This window comes from Diabrotica virgifera, chromosome 9, assembly GCF_917563875.1.
Source record: "Diabrotica virgifera virgifera chromosome 9, PGI_DIABVI_V3a".
Lineage (NCBI taxonomy): Eukaryota > Metazoa > Arthropoda > Insecta > Coleoptera > Chrysomelidae > Diabrotica > Diabrotica virgifera.
Genome location: NC_065451.1, coordinates 147,964,699 through 147,985,417, shown reverse-complemented (window position 1 = coordinate 147,985,417; position 20,719 = coordinate 147,964,699).

The following is a 20,719-nucleotide window of genomic DNA, read 5'->3' as shown; positions in this document are numbered from 1 at the left end:
TCTTTGAAAAGTTAAATGCGTTGAAACTCTCCCTGCAAGGCCGCAACACGCACATTTTAAAATTGGCGGAGAAGATTTCGGCTTTCAGAAAAAAATTAGAAGTATGGAAGAGAAAAATTAATGATAATAATATCAATGATTGTTGTCCCTTGTTGCAGGAGTTTATTATCTCCAATGAAGTTAATAATCTTGCAATATTAAATCTATTTTTGCGGATCACTTATCAGAGCTTATCAAATGGTTCGAAAAATACTGTCAAGCTGATAATATCGACCAGTTTGCATGGATTCAAGATCCATTTAGAGCGGAAGCTCCTTCTGAATTTACTTCTTTAGAAGAAGAAAATCTCATTGATTTGGCTTGCGACAATACGTTGAAGACAAAGTTTGGCTGCACGGAACTAACTGATTTTTGGATATCAGTAAAAGATGAATATCCGCTGCTGAGTGGTAAAGCTCTGCGCATCTTAATTCCATTTGCAACATCCTATTTGTGCGAAGCTGGGTTTTCGGAGGTCGCTGTAATAAAAAGTAAATACCGTGCGAAAATTAGCGTGGAACAAGAAATGAGGGTAGCTGTGTCCAGTTTGATTCCGAGATTTGAAAAGTTGTGTAATGAACAAGAACAAGCTCATTTATCCCATTAATTACTGTAATTATTTTTTCAATAAATTGTTTGTGAATTTAAAGTATGTTTCATTATTATTAAATTAACCTAACCATATCAACTGCAACAGAAACCGTATTAACTACAGTTAAAGTTAGACGTTAAATCGATATTTTGACTCAGGGAGCCGCGGAAAAATTCTAGTTTATTAAGTGCGCCGCGAACTAAAAAACTTTGGGAACCACTGTGATAAACAACAAACATAACCTTAAAATGTCACATGGCACCTACCATGTAAATAAAACTTTCCCACTATCTAGTGGATAAAGGTGCTATGTCCTTAAATATGGACATATCACCTTTATCTAATAAAAAAGGGTACTTAGTCATAGGACATAGTACCTTCATCAATTAAAATAATCCTTATTATTAACAATTTAAGAATCTTGAGTTATTCAGGGGTTGTATTACGACTTTAGGTAACCAAATATACAAATAAGTCATTTTTTGAAAAAAATGGACATAGCACCTTTATCAACTCATGTCTTCGATTACAAATGTCTAAATATTTATGTTGTCAAAGGCCACACTTCCAAAACTTCCGGTTCCTCAAAAAAATCGTATTTTACTTACTTCCGAAAAATTACTTTTACTTCCGGCCTCTTCAAAAAGTTGAAGGCAAGTAACGCCACGACGCTCTCTCATTCACAGCATTTTCACCGTTTGTAATTTAAGTTCTCGTCTGAAAGTTAAGTTTTCATTCTCACTCAATTAAGTAGTACAAGAGCAAAGTAGTTTTATTAAGTTTATACGTGTTTCTATAGTTCTCATATTTAAAATAATAAATCAGTACATCAAGTAAAAATCAGTGCAGTGTATAATTTCACATCCACAAGAAAAGAAAAGACAACCAGTCACCTACACACGCAAAATCCTGTAATCTGTAAGTACCTACCTACAATACTTATCTTCAAAGTCGACAGGTCGTCACGAGGGTCACACCCCCCGTTATTTCCCCCCTACATACGTTAATTAAGTTATATCAGCGATTTTTAGTGATTACTGCGTTATTCCTTTCATTTTTAGATTTACTTTTATACACGAGCGGGACACCCTCAAAAAAGCGCTTAGTTTACGAGATACTGATCACGGAGGGGTGAATGGCCAATTCTATTCATACTTTATATTTTCGAGGGTGCTGAAAATGAAAATGAAGTTTATTTTGAATTTTATGTGGGGAAACATTGTCAAAATCGCAATTTTAACCTAAAAATAAAAAAAATGAAATCACGTTTTTTGCGTTTACCTCGCTACAACTCTGTTATATTTTAATATTTTTTTCTGAAATTTTTACAGAATATAGCTCTAACATTTCTGAAGACAACGGTACCTGTTTCAAGCTTTTATTCTTATCCTGATAAAGGTTATGAATTTTTCAAAGGAAAAGGTGCGGATTTGTGCATTGCAAAGTTTAATCGCAAAAGTGAGTGAAGAAATTTAAAATTTAGCCTTTTAATCACGTTTATGTTAAAGTAGAGAGTACAAAGAAGTTTTCTGGAAAATTTTTGATCAAAATGTTTTATAGAAAAAAAAAATAGTGCAACTTTTATTATCGACATTCGAAATCTCCGATATAACGGTTATTTTTCGAGATACTGACCATGTGTGGTGAATGGCTAATTTTGGTCTTAGATTATGTTTTAGATAGTGCTGAAAACGAAAATGAAATTTATTTTAAATTTTAGGTGGGGAAATATTGTCAAAATTGCAATTTTACCATAGAAATAAAAAAAAGTGAAATCAGGTTTTTTTCGTTTACCTCGCTACAACTCTGTTCTATTTTAATATTTTTTTCTGAAATTTTTACAGAATATAGCTCTAACATTTCTGAAGACAACGGTACCTGTTTCAAGCTTTTATTCTTATCCTGATAAAGGTTATGAATTTTTCAAAGGAAAAGGTGCGGATTTGTGCATTGCAAAGTTTAATCGCAAAAGTTGAGTGACGAAGTTAAAAATTTAGATTCCTAATTACGTTTATGTTAAAGTAGAGAGTACAAAGAAGTTTTCTGGAAAATTTTTGATCAAAATGTTTTATAGAAAAAAAAATAGTGCAACTTTTATTATCGACATTCGAAATCTTCGATATAACGGTTATTTTTCGAGATACTGACCATGTGTGGTGAATGGCTAATTTTGGTCTTAGATTATGTTTTTGATAGTGCTGAAAACGAAAATGAAATTTATTTTAAATTTTAGGTAGGGAAATATTGTCAAAATCGCAATTTTACCATAGAAATAAAAAAAGTGAAATCACGTTTTTTGCGTTTACCTCGCTACAACTCTGTTCTATTTTAATATTTTTTCTGAAATTTTTACAGAATATAGCTCTAACATTTCTGAAGACAACGGTACCTGTTTTAAGCTTTTATTCTTATCTTGATAAAGGTTATGAATTTTTAAAAGGAAAAGGTGCGGATTTGTGCATTGCAAAGTTTAATCGCAAAAGTTGAGTGACCAAGTTTAAAATTTAGCTTCCTAATCACGTTTATGTTAAAGTAGAGAGTACAAAGAAGTTTTCTGGTAGGTTTTAGATCAAAATGATTTATACAAAAAAAATAGTGCAACTTTTAATGTCGACATTAGAAATCCCCAATATAACGCTTATTTTTCGAGATACTGACCATGGGTGATGAATGGCTAATTTTGGTCTTGGGTTATGTTTTTGACCGTGACAAAAACGAAAATGAAATTTATTTTAAATTTTAGGTGGGGGAATATTGTCAAAATTGCAATTGTACCCTAAAAATAAAATAAAAATGAAATCATGTTTTTTGCGTTTAGCTCGCTACAACTCTGGTCCGTTTTAATATTTTTTTCTAAAGTTTGTACACTATATATCGCTCACATTTTTGAAGACAACGGTTTCTGCTTTAAGCTTTTAGTCTTATTCTAGTAAAAGTTATGAATCTTTTAAAGTACAAAGTGCAGATTCGTGAATTGCAAAGTTTAATCGCAAAATTTGACTGACAAAATTTGAAATATAGATTTTAAATCAAATTAAAAAATAAAACATGAGTACAAAGAAGTTTTCTGCAAAGTTTTGGATCAAAATGTTTTATAGAAAACAAATGGTGCAACGTTTAACATCTACGTTATAAATCCCCAAAATAACGCTAATTTTTCGAGATACTAATCATTGGCGGTGAATGGGTAATTTTGGTCTTATTTTATGTTTTTGATGGTGCTGAAAACGAAAATCAAGTTTATTTTGAATTTTAGGTGGGAGAATATTGTCAAAATCGCAATTTTGCCCTAAAAATAAAAGAAAGTTAAACCACGTTTTTCTTAAAATTTAAAGTTGCACCCTATTTTTTCTATAACACATCTAGACCTAAAACTCCCCATAAAACTTTTTTGAACTCTATGGTTTAACATAAATGAAATCAAATAGATACATTTTAAATATTGTCACTAAATTTTTGCGATTTAACTCTGCAATTCACGAATCTGCACCTTTTATTTTTTTAAATTCATAACTTTTATAAAAAAAGACTGAAAGACTACAGTTACTTTTATAGTCTTCACAAAGGTGAGAAATATATAGTGTAGAAATTTTAGAAAAAAATATTAAAATGGAACAGAGTTGCAGTGAGTTAAACGTAAAAATTCGTGACTTCACTTTTTTTTCATTTTTAGGTTAAAATTGCGATTTTGACAATGTTCCCTCACATAAAATTCAAAATAAACCACTTTTTCATTGTCAGCACCATCGAAAACATAAAATAAGACCAAAATTAGCCATTCACCTCCCATGGTCAGTCTCTCGAAAAATAAGTGTTATTTTGGGGATGTATAACGTCTATATTAAAAGTTGCACCATTTTTTTTTCTATTAAACATTTGTAAGTAAAACTTTCCAGAAAACTTCTTTGTACTCTATGTTTTAACATACATGTGATTAATAAGATAAATTTTAAATTTTGCCTCTCAACTTTTGCAATTAAACTTTGATATTCACGAATCTGCAACTTGTACTTAAAAAATTCATAACTTTTACTAGAATAAGACTAGAATCTTAAAACAGATACCGTTGTCTTCAAAAAAGTGAGCAACATATAGTGCATAAACCTTACAAAAAAATATTAAAATTGACCAGAGTTGTAGCGAGTTAAAGGCAAAAAAACGTGATTTCCCTTTTTTTTATTTTTATGCTAAAATTGCGATTTTGGCAATATTCCCCCACCTAAAATTTAAAATAAATTTAATTTTCAGCACCGTCAGAAACATAATCAAAGACCAAAATTAGCCATTCACCACCCATGGTCAGTATCTCGAAAAATAACCGTTATATTGGGGATTTTTTTGCCATATTTTTTTTCTATAAAACATTTTGATCTAAAACTTTCCAAAAAACTTCTTTGTACTCTATACTTTATTTAACACACACGTGATTAAAAAGGTAAATTTCAAACTTCGTCGCTCAACTTTTGCGATTGAACTTTGCAATTCAGCAATCTACACCTTTCACTTTAAAAAATTCATAACTTTAATTAGAATAAGACTGAAAGCTTGAGGTAAGTACCGTTCTCTTAAGAAAGGTGAGAAATATATACTGTAAAAATTTCAGAAAAAAATATTAAACGAAAACAGAGTTGTAGCGAGGTAAACTCAAAAAAACGTATTTCTTTTTTTGTTTATTTTTAGGTTAAAATTGCGATTTTGACAATGTCCCCCCACATAAAATTCAAAATAAACCTCATTTTCGTTTTCAGCACCTTCAAAAATATAAAGTATTAATAAAATTAGCCATTCACCTCTCCGTGGTCAGTACCTGGTCATTTTAGGGGTATCTCCCGCTCGCCAAGTAGGTCTACTTTTATATAAAAAGCAGTTGTTTTTAGAACTCTTCATTATTTATTTATTTATTTATTTATATACATTTACAAGCAAAGCTCATTACAATAAAACATTAGAGAAGATATGAAGAACTAACAAAATATTACAAATATACGTAAAATACAATAAGATACAATAAACACTACGACAATAAAGCAAGTCAAAAAGTAAAAATAACAGGTTATAATATAATATGTATTAATTACCGTCGAAGGCCGATATGACAACAAAAAAAAAGATGTATTTGGTGATTTTTCTAGTGACTTTCTTATGTGTGAATTTGTCTTTGTAGTTTACTCATTCTGGTTTAAAAACAAACCATAGTAAACTTGCGAAGTGTAAACGAAGCTTTAGTCTTTAGTTGAGGCAAACGCCAGTTTGAAGGTTGGCAACACTGGGCTTTTTACAAAGTGCGCACGCGCAATGCGTTCCGGAAAGGAAATGACATGAACTATGAATGCCATTACTCATTACGCCATTCTCCATTTCCATTTTACGGCTGATTACGGCGTCATGTTTTGGTGTTATATTTGTGTGTAATGTGTATTCAACGTATTCAATAATATTCAACTGAAGTATTTAGTAAACAGGACATGTGTTGCAAGGATATTCTGCTTACAAAATGAATCTACAGTTGATCTACAGTCAAATGATTGAATTTATATTTTGACTACATACAAATGTGTCCCTAATAACAAATGTAAGTACCTACCATAATTTAGTTCATAACTCTCAATAATCCTAATATTAATTTTCGCGATTATGTACATAATATCCTTAAGACAATATTAGTTATATACATACAATTGTATAAATATTTTCCATATCAAAAAACTCTGTTGGGTTGTGGAAATTTTCGTTTCTGTAAGCCGGTTTCATTTGTGGCCCACTGGTGATAATGCTGTTACATATTTCTTAGATCGGAATTGTTTTACCTGGCAATAGTTAATTGAGACTGATCTAACTATCCATAAAATTCTAATAACAAATTGTAAATATGAACCACACCCTTAAACTGTATGACCACTGTGACGTCATGGAATTTTTAGAAGCCAAATTTTTTATCATGTTTTCATTTCTCTATGCTTTATCTTCATATATTGTATAATATCGTCGCCGTGGAGGTCATAGGCTCAATCCACAAAAGTAAAATCCTGAGAAACGGGCGCTCAAAGATTTATTGTGAGCAAATTAGTTTTTGTAAATTTTAAGTATGAATTTATTGTTTTTTGAAGGCTAAATTTTGAATATTCATACATGATGGTAGATTATATATCTATTTACTTGATTAAATTAATTCATGCTTAAGTTGTTACTTAAAAAGATGTGTATTAGACCTCTTGACCACTGAACAGTAACATAATCCTTATTTACAATCTTGTGGGGCAGTCAAAAGCTTCAATCCTGAGAATTATTGGGTGAGACTGACAATTAGTGGAAAAGCCTCTAAATTTTGTTATAATCTAATCTACAATATCTGTTAATCTTGTTATCACTAAAAGTGAATAAGTAATATTATAAAAATGGTTCTCAAAATTTATTAATTTCAATAATACAAAGAAAAACGACAATCAATTTACAAAGTTAAGAACTAGACTAACTATATTCTCCAAGGCAAAATAATTTATTGTCCATAAGCCTTGTAAATAGGCGCTTTGAAAAGTTTTTACAAAATATCAAATAGAGAATCATAGTATGGTATAGTTAGACCCAAACCCAGACATCCAAAGTGAAAGTTATCCTCCAACACCAAATTGTTCTATATGGTCCACATAATGTTCAGAAAAAAGTCACACCATTTTGAGCGTCGGGTTTGGGGGGGGGATAGGGGGGAGAAATCTGCAAATTCGTAGTTTTTTACGTTTTTAGTCAATATTTCTAAAACTAAGCGGTTTAGCATGAACATCCTTCTACACAAAATTGTTCTACATTAAATTTGAAATAAAAAATGCCCTATGCATAACCCTTCTAAAATGAATGGTTCCAAAGTTACAAAGGTAGTATAGTATAATTGGTCCAAAAAAGGCCTAACCCAGACATCCAAAGTAAAAGTTTTCCTTCAACACCAAATTGTTCTATATGGTCTACATATTGTTCAGTAAAAAGTTACACCATTTTGAGCGTCCAGTTTGGGGGGGAGAAGTCGGTAAATTAGTAGTTTTTCGTCAATAATTCTAAAACTATGCTTTAGCGTAAGGAATGTTCTATAGAAAAATGTTCTACATGAAATTCAAAACAAAAAAGGTTCTATACATAATTGTTATACAATCAACGGTTCCAGAGTTACGGAGGGTGAAAAGTGGAGGTTTTCGATACTTTTAATATTTACCGATTTCTCCCCCCCAAACCCGACGCTCAAAATGGTGTGACTTTTTTCTGAACATTATGTGGACCATATAGAACAATTTGGTGTTGGAGGATAACTTTCACTTTGGATGTCTGGGTTTTTGGTATAGTTATATCATAAATATTGCCCAAAAAATATAAAACGTATGGAAAACCTAAACATTTCACCCTCCGTAACTCTGGAACCGTTGATTTTATAACAATTATGTATAGAATATTTTTTGTTTTAAAATCCATGCAGAACATTTTTGTATATAACATTCTTTACGCTAAAGCATAGTTTTAGAAATATTGACGAAAAACTTAAAAAAAACTACTAATTTACCGGCTTCTCTCCCATCTCCCTCCCAAACCGGACGCTCAAAATGGTGTAACTTTTTACTGAACAATATGTGGACCATATAGAACATTTTGGTGTTGGAGGAAAACCTTTACTTTGGATGTTTGGGTTAGGCCTTTTTTTGGACCAGTTATACTATACTACCTCCGTAACTTTGGAACCATTCATTTTAGAAAGATTATGCATAGGACCTTTTTTATTTAAAATTTAATGTAGAACAATTTTGTATAGAAGGTTGTTCATGCTAAACCGCATAGTTTTAGAAATATTGGCGAAAAACTACGAATTTACCAATTTCTCCCCCCTCTCCCCCCCAAACCTGACGCTCAAAATGGTGTGACTTTTTTCTGGACATTGTGTGGACCATATAGAACAATTTGGTGTTGAAGGATAACTTTCACTTTGGATGTCTGGGTTATGCCATCTTTTGGATCAACTATACTATACTATCAGGAGACAAGAAAAAACAATTTAAGAAGAAAACATAAACTACTTTTATCATCATCATAGGTTGGATATTACGGACCAATCGATTTTATCATTAGTAAAATAATACGAGTGTCATTAAACAAGTTCTTAGAAAAAGATAAAAAAAAATGAAAAATGAATGAAAAAAGATATTTTTCAGTTTAATAAAAACAATCCATGTTCTAGATGCAACAAACCCTTGGATTTTCTAGGGACTTATTGAACGAGCCTTGTATGCTTTTTAAATATTATTTTTTTTTATTCCATTGATTAAAATACGTAATAACAATATACAAAAAAAAATACATTAAAAAATTATTTTTTAACAACTATGCAACATTTCTCATCTGATAGACAAACTACTATTCTCTAGCCGCTGAAAAGATGGACTGACCACATGAACGGCACGCACTCTAAAACGTTCCTCTCCTGATGTTATCACTTTTCCTATGTTTACACCGCTCAACAAAAGCGAAAACTCTTGCTATAATATATTTTATAGGGTTTGTTACGGGTTATTGATTAACATTAAATTTAGTACTCTTTGAATAAAAAATATTAAACGCGTTGGAGAATAAAAGTCAGATGGATACTATTTATACTGACTTCTCCAAGGCATTTGACAGAGTAGATCATAACATGTTATTGGGAAAATTAAATGCTTTTGGCTTCAGTCATCAATCCTTACAATGGTTCAACAGCTTTTTAAGAGATCGCACACAGCAGGTGAGAGTAGGTTGTTTTAATTCAAATATAATTCATGTGACATCAGGAGTACCCCAAGGAGCTCACTGTTCACCTTTGTTATTTAATATATTTGTGAATGATATATCAGAGTGTTTTAGAAATTGCGATTTCCTGATGTTTGCAGATGATTTGAAATTATTTAAATCCGTAGATTCAAATGTTGATGTAACATTAATTCAAGAAGATTTAGACCGGTTGAGTATTTGGTGTGAGAATAATATTTTGCATTTAAATGTTGCTAAATGCTGTTATATAAGCTTTTATAGAGGTAATAAAAAATATGATACTTCTTACACAATTAATGAAAATGAATTGTCTTATGTTAAAACAATAAAAGACTTAGGAGTCACATTTGATGAGCAGTTGCATTTTGTGCAACATATAAATAGTGTAACAGTAAATGCATCAAAATCTTTGGGCTTTATCATTCGCAACTGTCTGAGACTATCTGTAGGGGCTTTAAGAACGGTATATTATGCTTTGGTTGTATCTAAAGTGGAATATGCATCTATTGTATGGTCTCCACAATACCAAGCTCATTCTACTACGTTGGAGAGATTGCAGAATAAATTTTTGAGATATTGTGCATACAAATTAAACATACGCATTACTAATCATGATTATACCTATATTTTAAAAACACTCAACATGAATTTATTAAAAACTCGACGAGATAACTCTGATTTGGTATTTGTGTTTAAATTAATAAATGGTTTAATTTGTTGTTCTGAACTTCTCCAATCTATTAATTTATATGTTCCCTCCAGAAGTCTCAGACATGTTGATTTGTTTTATATACCTTTTCATCGGACAAACTATGGTATGCATTCGCCCATTGAGCGAACACTAAAAATTATAAACGAGAATAACTTAGAAATGTTTGGTGTCTCCTTGGCTGGTTTTAAGAATCGGATTAAAAGAGCTTGACAGGTACTTTTTGTTTATTTGAACTGATTTGTGTAATAGATGTAATATGTGTAATGGATAACTATTAATATTTCGTTTTTGTTTAATAAGTATGTAATTAAGATTTATTTTACTCTAGTTTAGTAGATATTACAGAGATTGATTTTATACTGTATGTGTTGTAATGGGGGTAATCCCGTAAATAAATAAATAAATAAATTTAAACATATTGGTTTTTGCGTATAGATTTAAAATCTAAATTTTAATTTTTATATATAGGGTGGACAAATAAAAAAGTTTATACAGTAGAACCCCGCAAATCCGAACTAATTGGGGGGACAGCCTGTTCGGATTCCGAAAAGTTCGGATTATTAAAGCTGAAAAATATTTAGATCACTGAAATATTAAATCGCTAATGCCAGTAGTTTTGTTTCCTCATCTTCCTTCATAAGTATACCATGGGAAATGTGTATTATGCACATTCCTTTATTGATTGTGTTTAGTCTAACTCGACACTTTTATTCACCCATTAGTGTTGCAGTGTTTAATACTGTAGCTAGCAATGTTAGCATCTTACGTAATTATTTCCTCACATATAAAACATGTTTTTTAAATTTTTATTTTAAATTTTTAAATTTTTTTTTCACTTTCTGTTGGTTCGGATTTGCCGAAAGTTCAGATTTGCGGGGTTCTACTGTATATGTTAAAAGTAGTAAACTTAAAAAAAATAAGAGATAAATTCGGTTTATAAATTTGATGGAAGGCGATTCGTTTGAATAGAATAGAATATCTTTATGCGTAAGAATCGGTCGAAAAACAAATAATATATGATTTAAATGATTGAAAAACACGTTTTTGTTTCGATGAACCTTGTAAAATTTAAATTGAGTAAACTTTAGTAAAATTTAAAATTAATAATAGTAAAAGTAAAAAGTTTTTTATAAGTGTTCATTATTACACCTTTTTCGTCAACAGTTAAATGTCTTTTTTTTTATCTTTTTCGTGGAGGTGAAAGAGTGTGTTTCCATCCATATTTAATAAACGTAACACACAATTAATAATACTTGTTAATAAACGTAAAACATAATCCACAAAAATTGAATACAAATTAATTTACGTACACGTAAATTCTACAAACAACTTTGAGCAATGCCCGACTGCCAACAAAATAATTCACCAGCCAGCGGAAGTGCAAAACACAAATAAACATAATGACCGTGTAAATAGTTTCTTAGAAGGTCTAGTTACGGAGGGCCTGTCAATGTTTGCATCAACTGAACATGCGATCTTCGATTCCATCTTTTAGGCGGCTCCACCATGTTACTACCAATTAATATCTTTCATTACTGTCTGTATCGGGTGATTCTTGTCCATCTTCATCTTCGGGTTCCAAGCTTTTATAAAACTTGTGGTATGTAGACGGGACACTTCCATTTTTACATAGTTTTAAAAGGTCTTTTAATTTGTTTTTATTTATTTTAGGCTTTGACAGATATAACTTTAATACTTCAAAATCGAGTATCCTTCTGTGCTGTCTTTTTTCAATTTTTAGGGAGTCAAATTTGTTGTTATTTAATCTATATTTAAAATAAATAGTTTTGGGGCAACTTTTACGATACTGGATCCATTTAACTTTTATCCACCTCATTTTTCCCTGTTCTGTTTGAGACTTGTTTGTAATTACCTGTTTGCTATATTTCTTATAATCTAAAAAGTCAGAATAACCCATTTCAATTGTGGTAAGGTTTACTGGTTTTTGCAGTGCGAGCGATCATATACCACCCTTCTGGTATGTACATGTCAACTTGCTTTCCACGGGACTCTAATGTGGAGTGCACAGAATCGCACTCTATCTCTGACTGTCCTGATTCCATAAACCTCTGATTTATTGTTTGTATGAGTAGCTGCTCCACAGCCCGTAAGAACATAGCATATACAATAGTGTTTCGATTTTGTCCTAATGCTGTGTCTGAATAAAATGTCACTTCTTCCTTGGCACCTAGTGAAACCAGAAGTTTCCACAGACACGTGGCGATCTCCGAAGCACCTTTCTTCCTATCACCCTTATGCTACATGTAATTTGTTGCTTGTCCAGAAGCAAGATCATATACTGTGAAGTTATGTTTTTAACTTATTTTTTAATATAATTGGCCGACTTGTAAACTACGGATTAATAGTATTTTTCCAAATCCATAGTAAAGGAAGAGAAATTTGTATCACATGTGGTCCTTGTCAACTTTTTGTGTTTCCTAGCTTCTTGTTTATTTATTTATTCACGGGCAAGCCCTATTCAGATATAAATGTTACAGTGTTCTAAATTATATAACATAATTATACAATTATATAATTGTCTTCTTTATGAGTCAAGTGTACTTTAAAAGTCTCTTCATCTCTTACCTTGTACTCGTCTGACTTGTTTTTGTACTGTGTACAAAAATCACACTGATACTTTTTGGGAGTGTGAAATCCGTAGTTAAACTCGTGACATGAACACTGATTTGTAGAAACTGAATTTATCTGGCTCGACATTTATTTCTTTACAACATTCCAAATAGTCCAGTTTTTAAATTTTAAAATAAAAAAAAAAAATAAGATTTTCTGTCACTTACCTTCAATACCGGGTGTCCACTGTTATTTTCCCCCATTTTAACTGCCTATAACTTCTAAACGGCTCAAGATAGAAATATGCGGTTTTCGCTGAAATGTTTTATTTTAGCAAAAGTTTTGTTTGAATGGATTAAATTTTTTATATCACTTTCAAATACGAAAAAAAAATGCGGATTTTTGAAAAAAACGTTGTTGACTTTTTTTAATGGAACACCCACTATATTTTTCTGTAAATTGAAAGAAAGGTCATTCACCTATCCAGCGATATAAAGTTTTTCAAAATCGGTTGTCAACTCACTGAGTAATTAATTTTTAAAATGAGAGGTGCAATGTGGATATCACATACCTAAATAACATGACTAAGCAAATTGATATTATGTTATGAGATTTCCACATTGCATCTCTCATTTTAAAAATTAATTGCTCAGTCATTTGACAACCGATTTTAAAATTTTTTATATCGCTGGATAGGTAAATGACCATTTTTTCAAGTTACAAAAAAGTATACTGGGTGTTTTAATAAAAAAAGTCAACAACAGTTTTTTTTTTCAAAAATCAGCAATTTTTTACTTAAAAGCGTTATAAAAAATGGTCATTTACCTAAAAACTTGAAAAAACGTTTATTTAGCTATCCAGCGATATAAAAATTTTTAAAATCGGTTGTCAAATGACTGAGCAATTAATTTTAAAAATGAGAGATGCAATGTGGAAATCACATAAATTGATATTATGTTATGTGATATTCATGTTACACCTCTCATTTTAAAAATTAATTACTCAGTGATTTGACAACCGATTTTGAAAAACTTTATATCGCTGGATAGGTGAAGGACCTTTCTTTCAATTTACAAAAAAATATACTGGGTGTTCCATTAAAAAAAATCAAAGTTTTTTTCAAAAATCCGCCATTTTTGTTTTCGTATTTGAAAGCGATATAAAAAGTTCAATCCATTCAGACAAAACTTTTACTAAAATAAAACATTTCAGCGAAAACCGCATATTTCTATCTTGAGCCGTTTAGAAGTTATAGGCAGTTAAAATGGGGGAAAATATAAGTGGACACCCGGTATTATCTCTGTTTTCTTTATTTTCGTCCAAACTATTTAAAGCTAAATTAACCATATTTTTCCCACGCGAATACATTTTTCAAGAACTTACACTTACAAAGTGAAAAAATGAAATCAAACATCAAGTCACCGATAGCAAAGGCACACGACTGACTTTATTAAATTCTTGTTTAATTTACTTAGTAAGAGTAAGATATCATTAGTGAAAAAACTGTTTAAATCTAACCGATGCGTGGGCCGGTTGCATTATATTGAATAGTCAACAGAGATATGCCACTCAGATTGTTGTTGACTTCAAATTCTTTTAAGATAGATAAAAAAATTATGGAAGTTAATGGACACAAGCGGCTTATATTGTCGTTGACTGTTTTAAAGTTTGTGTGCTAGATCTATTGGCGAATTACAAAATAGTAAAGAAGACATTTATGGCTTAAATCCATTGACCACAGCATTTTCTGAGGCTTTTAAATATAGTGATGTTAGAAGAGAATATTCTGGAGAACGAGATTATTCTCGAGAATATTTTCGGCCAGAAAATTCTCTCGAGAATATTCTTGCAAAATTTTCTATATTTTCAAAAACCGAACAAAATAAAAACTAGATCGGGTCAAATTATTATAATTTAAAAAAATATGTAGGTACAGTGGAACCTGCCATATCCGGATCAATGTGGCGACAGACCGATCCGGATATGAAAAAATCCGGATATCAAAACCATTACTTCTTTTATAGTCTCTGAAACGTTTTCTTCTTCATACATTCCAGTAATCAACGCTGTCAATAACTTTCGTCGATAGACACGTTTTATAGATTCTATAATACATTATTTCGCCATCTTTTAGTTCTTCTTTTAGTGCGTTGTCCAACAGCAGGACTGCCTTTCTCGGTAGATTTCGGTAGATCCGGACGGCGCAGAACCGTCCGGATATGGGGAGGTCCGGATATGGCAGGTTGTACTGTATATTGTTTTTGCCAATCCCATGAACCACTAGCAACGGTGTTTACAGTTTCAATATTTATTGTTTTGGTGCAATATTAACGTGCAAGAATGGTGTTCATTTAAGCAGAGAAGAACAAGTTGAGGAAACTGAGTTTGTAGATAATTTAGCAACTTTAAAATATGCTGATGAGTCGGCTAAAATAATGCCAGATTTGGCGCTTTATCGGTCTAAGGAGGGATTTTTTGGAAAACCGTATGTTGTAAAATCAATAGAAAAACTAGACTTAATCATATGCTGAAAAGGTACATGTTTCGGAACAAAATTAACTAAAAGATTAGTTGATATATTAAACATGCCTTCATCCAGTGCAGCGACTGAAAGAAGTTTCAGTACTTATGGTTTTTTTTATCCACTCCTCTAAAAGGAACCAGCTCAGTGCTGAACGGGATCATAAGGTAACTTTTATTGCTCACAATTTTAAATTGTTAGACATAGACCAATCCATGACTGAGCTGGCCACTCGTGAAAAACAAAATCCCACAACTCATCAGTAGGTACATTGAAATGCAGATTGTAGATGACTAGGATGAGCTAATAATAGATAGATTCTTAATCTGAGGTCTCATCTTTTATCATACCACATCAATTATTTGCTGTTAAGAAGAAAATTTCATTTTTTTATTAAAGAAATTTTGTGTTTTCTGATGTTTTTCTATTTTCTTATCGTCGCCTTAGTACTATAACTTGATAACTCCAAAATTGACGTTTTTGAGATAACTAGTTCACAAGATGTATTTTATTTGCCTCCATATTGTGTAAAAACTTGATAGCTCACTTCAAACGGGTTAAGTATTTATTTATGATTGACGAAAGTTGATAAAACTCAAATGCCACTAATATTCAGTGCTAAAACTTGACAAGATAAGTTATCAAGCTATTATTTAATCGAAATAATCGTGAATACGACATACACTGAATGCTATAACTAGATAACTCAAGTTATCTAGTTTTAGCACATGTTTCTCTGAAACCATTGAACTTACCACATAATTGCTATCTGTTTATTCGGTTCATTTTAATGCAAGAATTCGAGAATTGTTAGTAGATCCCCCATGGCAGAGGGCTAATTTTCAACAAAATAATGTTTAAAATATTAGTTGTGTTCACTTATATGCGACTTAGCACAACATGCGACATTACCAAATGTTAACATTATGGTAGTGCTAAAAGTTGATAACTTTAATTTTTCATGTTTTTTTCCATATTGGAAAACAAATTTACACCATATTCCTAAATAGATCAGTTGCCAAAAAGTTAAGGAACAGTATTTTAGAGCCGCAGAGTGAATTCCGTATTTACCAACATCATGGTAGCAGCACAAATATCTTTAAAATCTTTAAACTCGTTTATCTCAAAACTACTAATTTCGAGTTATCAAGTTATAGTATTAAGGCGACGATATACAAAGAACACTGTTGTTTTGTCTCATAATTTTGTATATAAGATCATGATTTTTAAAACCCTATTTTTCATCTTCAACAATATTCTTAAGTGCGTCATGGGGTTCATTCTCAGAAAATTCTCCATATCAAGAATATTCTTGAGAATATTCTCCAATTTTTCATTCTCAAGAATTTTCCAACACTATTTAAATACATCCTATGCACTTACCTCAATTTCGATAAATTTGTGGCTTGGCTCCCTTGACCTCGACGGCGACAATATATCTGTATGCAGAAAATAAAGAGCTTCTTTAAGTGCCATCTCCCAATCCGAGGTTGGATATCATCATCACCACTATCTTTATCTATCTGCTCTGAAGATTATTATAGAACTGTATTTGAACCAGACCCTTTAATTAACCAGGACACTCTCCTCTTCCTATACCCCTTCCTCGCTTCCTATTTTTTCTCTGTATTGTCAGTTTTAGTAGTTCGTATTGCTGTCCCCTCATTATGTGTCCCAGATATGAGGCACTCAGAGAAACAGTGGTCTAGCCACAAATTGACTATTTTTAGATTAATATATCAATAAAAGCAGCAACGTTAAATCTTCAAATTAACCAGGGTCTACAATCTACACAATCTACCTTTGTATTTGGCTAAATGGCGCTACATAATTTGTAGCACCATCCCATAGGCATAATGGAAATATGAATGCAAAAATTGTATTTATCTCAAAACTTCATCTTTGGGGTTAGGCCACTGTTTCTCCAACGAATATACATTTCATAGAAGAAGCTTTTATATGCAACAGATGGTTACATTTATTTACCGTGGGTTCTTATGTAGAGTGCGAGTGTAGCCGGCCACAGTCGCCGAGCGTCACTGCTAGTGGCAAACTCAATTCAGACGGACCACTTTTGTAGCCGCCACAGATGTTTACGAGAGGTTATAGGGTGAGCACCTAAAATGAATTTCGATTCGGAACAGTTTTTGATTGAAGTGCAAAACAGACTGGATATAATATATGATACAAGAACCCGAGGGCATATTTATAGGTCATTAAAAGGAAAACCGTGGGACGTCATCTTTGAATTATTTGTTTCTGATTTTAAAGAAGGTCCTATCGAAAAGAATAAATCCCATAAGCAATGTTTTCTCTATTATTTATATTTACCTACATTTTATTATACATTGGATGCATTTGAACTGAACAAAACAAATAGGTATTCACAATCTTGTTTGTTTATTTATGTTAAATAGTGGGGTCCCATTTTTTATTTTTTATTTATTTATTTATTTATTTCAACGGTAGAACCATTTACAAACGAGTAAAAAAAAAATAGTAAAAGTAAAAATCATATACAAAAAACATCAAAAATCAACGAATAAAAGACAATTAAACAACAAAATTTGTAAAATAAGACAGTAAATTCAATAACAGAAGATAAAAAATATCACATATTTAAATCAATAAACTCTGAAGCTGCCTTTTAAAGACATTAATGCTTGGACAGAACGGATCAAGTAGCATTTCATTACATAAGCTGAGCATTCTCGACAAGGGAAAATGACGAGCATACTCAGTCCTATGAAAAGGAATATAAAAGAGTGCAGTGTGTCGAGTTCTACGTATTGTGTTTAAGTACACATATTATCCAACAATGACCGACAGTTGATAGCATTGTTTAGAATTTTGAATAGAAACAACATATCAGCTCTCAACCTGCGGTTCATCAGCGTAGCAATATTAAATTGAGACATTATTCCTGAATAATCTATGACGAAATTTTCAGTATTTCTTATATTAGTCTGTGCTTTATAAGCTAAGGATCTTAGAAACTTCCGCTGAACGCTCTCCAATCCATTTAGGTCAAAAAAGGTTTTATTGTTTGTTGTTGAAAACAAAACAATAATATATCAGGGTCAATCCATGCCAAGTGGTCCAATATATATTAAGTTGGTTGCTTGACTATTTTTAATATTTTTTATTTTTCTACCTCTTAAACTTCAGTCCATAGAGAGTACAGAATTCCAGTTATTTTATTTTTAAAAAATTTAGTTTGCCGATGACGGCCATTTCTGTTAAAGCGTATCGATCATTTTCACGGAAAATATGCCTTCGTTCTTTAGCCAATATTTTCACTGAGGTTTGTCCTAGAACAATAAATCAAAAACCAACCTTTTTAGAAAAGTATGCTCTAAAAAAACGGCCTATAGCATTATTTAATTTCAAACTACCCTTAAGGCCTTAAATGAACCTCAAAATTTGAAGAGGTAAACTGATAAAATTCCATTTTCAGCATTTTTTTAACAGCATAAGGCAAGCCGATAATGGTTTGTAATTTTTTTTTGCAAAAGACATACGTACATACTTTAAATAAAAAAAGTTTGAGCTTTGAGACTTGAGTAAATTTTTTCAAAAAAAATCTCAAAAACGCAATTTTTTGAAAAATCTCAAAGTTTGACCCCTTATATCTCTGATGGGCTCGGATGAACAAATTTGAAATTTGGCTGAATGTTAGCCCCTAGCAAGTAAAATAAGGAGTAAAAATTTGGGGTTGCAGACTTGCTTCATATAGGAGTTACAGGCCTGAAAAAATGGTCAAAAATCAAAATGGTCAAAATTTGAGCGTTTGCGGGCAGGGTAATTAAAATTCAAATAAACTGTCTAATGAAATAAAAATCAATTTATTTTCACCAGATTTCACAATGAAAACAAATTTATACAGGGTGGCCAAAGAAAAGAGTTCACCTTGGTATTTGGCAGTTATTAGATTTTAAGGGAATGCCGAAACAGGTCGATTTTGATTTTTAAATTACAATTTTTTTTTATAAATATTTCATACGCCTCATGACGTGTCATCGTCAGTGAAGTCATCCACCTGGGCGTGATGACGTAATCGATTATTGTTTTAATGGAAATAGGGGTCGTATGTTATCTCGTTTGAAAGAGTGTTAAATTTTCTGTTCAGTAGTATAAACAATAATATAATTATTTATACAGGGTGGCCAAAAAATAATGCTTTGAATTAAATTAATTGACACAAAAAGTAGAATGTATGTAATTTATTTAAATCAAAATACATTTTATTGCTGTCATAAAATAGAAAAAAAAAATATTTGGCAAATAAACATTGCTTTTCGCTTAAATTAAATGTTCAAACTGCCGAGTGATAGGTGGGAGGCTGTTTGTGATTTAATTTAAGCGAAAAGAAATGTTTATTTGTGAAATAAACATTTTTTCTATTTTCTGACAGCAGTACAATGTATTTTTAGTTACCACAAGACCCCTATTCCCATTTAAAAAAATCATGGATTACGTCATCACGCTCTCATGGATGACGTCACGTAGTATGAAATATATCCCAAAAAGTTGCATTATAATAAAAATAAAAATGGACCTATTTCGGCATTTCCTTAAAATCTAATACCTAACTATTGCCAAATATCGATGTGGACCCTTTTCTTTGGCCCACCATGTATAAATTTATATTCATTGTGAAATCTGGTGAAAATAGATTATTTTTATTTCATTAGACAGTTTATTTGAATTTTAATTACCCTGCCCGCAAACGCTCAAATTTTGACCATTTTTTCAGGCCTGTAACTCCTATATGACGTAAGTCTGCAACTTCAAATTTTTACTCCTTATTCTACTTGCTAGGGGCTAACATTCAGCCAAATTTCAAATTTTTTTTGAACGAATCCCACGAACCCCGCGAATCCGAACTTTCGGCAAATCCGAACCAACGGAAAGTGAAAAAAATTTAAAAATTCAAGACAAAAACTTAAAAACATATTTGTTATACAGAGTAAAGCCAGAAAATTGGACAATGTAGGATTACTAGGACTTTGACATTTAAAATTTCTTAAAAATAAATACGTATTATACTTTAATATATAGGTTTATAAAGTGTTTATAAAGGTTAGACACAAACTTACTTTGGTTCTCTCGTAGTCAACTTGAGTCCAAAAATATTGTCCACACTCTTGCGAGAACGTTTGGCTACTCAAAATCACAATGAAAGCTTTGAACTACTAGTTAAGGCTAACTTTCGGATAATCCGAACTTTTCGGAATCCGAACAGGCTGCCCCCCCAATTAGTTCGGATTTGCGGGGTTCTACTGTATGTACGTATGTCTTTTCCAGAAAAAAATTACAAACCAATATCGGCTTGCCTTATGCTGTTAAAAAAATGCTGAAAATGGAATTTTATCAGTTTACCTATTCAAATTTTGAGGTTCATTTAAGGCCTTAAGGGTAGTTTGAAATTAAATAATGCTATGGGCTGTTTTTTGAGAGCATACTTTTCTAAAAAGTTTGGTTTTTGATTTTTTGTTCTAGGACA